Genomic DNA, 2,278 nt, shown 5'->3' with positions numbered 1-2,278 from the left:
TCCCTGCAGAAGGACATCATGCTTGGTCAAGGTCAGCGTAGAAGGACAGTGAAAACGAGGAAGGCCTTCCGTGAGGTGGACCGGCACAGCGGCTGCAACCGTGGGCTCCGAACTAGGACAGGTGGTGAGGACGGCGCAGGACCGGACGGTGTTCCGCTCTGTCGTGCATGGGGTCGCAGGGGCTGGAACCCAACAACCCCCTACCAGATATGCAAGGTCCCTCCCAGATCTCAAATCCTGACTGCAAAGAGCCCAGGTGACACGGTCGGTTCTGCTTCACAAGGTTGGCGGTTCAAACCCGCCCCGCAGCTCCCTGGAGAAAGATGAGGCTGCCTGCTCCTGGAAAACTCAGGGCCTCGGAGACCCACAGGGAAGGCTCTGCTCCACCCTCCAGGGTCGCTGTGCGTCAGAACCCACTGATGGCCCAGCCCTGGAGCCCTTTCTCGGCTCTTTTGGTTAATTTATTATGTTTATTATTATTTTGTCATTTTATTGGGAGCTCTGACAGATATCATAACATTCCATAGTTCAATCACATCAAGCAGTGTTGTACAACTGCTACCATAATCAGTTTCAAATCCGTTTCTTTCTTCAACTCCTGGAGGTCAGCTAGCTCCCCTCTATCCCCTCCCTCTCTCTCCTCTTCCTCCCTCTCCCCCAGGATCCCGTATTTATTTATTTATCCTTATAATCGGTTTTTTCTTGGCTCTTTTTAGAGCAGTGGTTCTCAACCTTCCTAATGCCACGACCCTTTAACACAGTTCTTTATGTGATGGTGACCCCCCCAACCACAAAATTATTTTCGTTGCTACTTCATCATTGTCATTTTGCTGTTATGAATTGTCATGTAAATATCTGATCTGCAGGATGTATTTTCACTGTTACAAATGGAACATCATTAAAGCATAATGATTCATCACAAAAACAATATGCCATTCTATATGGTGTGAACTATTTATTTCCTTTTTTTTTTAAAGAGTAGGCCGCATGTCTAATTTCGTTGGACGTTATCACAATCCATACACACATCAATTGTGTAAAGCGCATTTGTACATCATTCTCAAAACATTTTCTCTCCACTTAAACCCCCGACATTAGGTCCTCATTTTTCCCCTCCCTCCCTGCTCCCCCCTCCCTCATGAGCCCTTGATAGTTTATAAATTGGTATTTTGTGAACTATTTATTTCTAATGACAAATAAATGAAATGATGTCTTGAAGCATGGTGTAGCATGGGTGGACCCACCTGGAGATGGATAGAGGAGCGGTGTCTCAGTTCCTAAGACCATTGGAAATATGTGTTTTCCGAAGGTCTTACCCACAGGTTAAGAACTGCTGTTTTAGAATGAAGCGCTGCTGCCAGAAACCTCGCTTATAAAGGTGCCCACTTGTCTGATATTCTGCCCATTTACAGATGAGGAGATTGGGCGGGAGGGGACGAGACTTGCCCAAGATATTGCATGTCCGCGGCCCCCCACCTCCTTTTTAGCTGGCTGCCCTGTGCATCACTGACTGCTCGCTGGGCTTAGCCCGGCTTAGGGGTCGGCACACTTTTGACACAGAGGCACCCATCCTGTCCCTCACAACAATTTAAAAACTATTCAAGAGCCATAAGTATAATTTCACAAACAAGTGAGATCACCATTATCTGAATGCTATCCTTTGGAGCTTTTCCATGTTACTGCAGAGCCTCCTGCAGGCACCAAGAGATGTGGGCCTGGAGTCCCAGTGTGCTAAGACCTGCCCCCGCCCAGGATGAGCACTTCAACTGACCCTGGGACAGAGCAGGGATTGGGGGCACGGAGGGGAGGAGCAGCATCCAGGAGTGATGGGGCTTCGGTGCGTGGAGTCTGAGATCTTCTTCGTTGTCGCTATGCTGGGAGAGACAATCCCAGCCAGAGTGAGGCCCCTGGACTCAGTCTGGAGCTGTCCCCTCTGTTTGGTTCAGGCCCCGGGGTGGGTGCTCATCATCAGCTGTTTGAACTGATGAGAAGAGCAGCTCTGCAGGGGCGGGGCAGTCAGGGAGGGCTGCCTGGAGGCAATGGAAGAAGGATGACGGTCTGGTCCTCTGGTTGTGCCCTTTGCCCTGCAGGTGGGCTGGAGGTGGGGAGGCTGACGCAGGATGTCTCTGTGTGGCCTGACCTTTGGTTTATGGTGGCCACCTGGGCAGTTCCAACCTTTGGCCCCAGGCCAGGCCTTGTCAGGTGGGTGGGGACAACAGGGCCATTTCAGAGACCAAGTAGCCTGCCGCGGGGCCAGAGCAGAACTGAGTCCAGAGCA

The sequence above is a fragment of the Echinops telfairi genome, unplaced genomic scaffold, assembly GCF_000313985.2.
Source record: "Echinops telfairi isolate 266 unplaced genomic scaffold, ASM31398v2 ScPeMD7_7417;HRSCAF=8455, whole genome shotgun sequence".
Taxonomy (NCBI): Eukaryota; Metazoa; Chordata; class Mammalia; order Afrosoricida; family Tenrecidae; genus Echinops; species Echinops telfairi.
Note: the sequence above shows the minus strand (reverse complement) of the source record.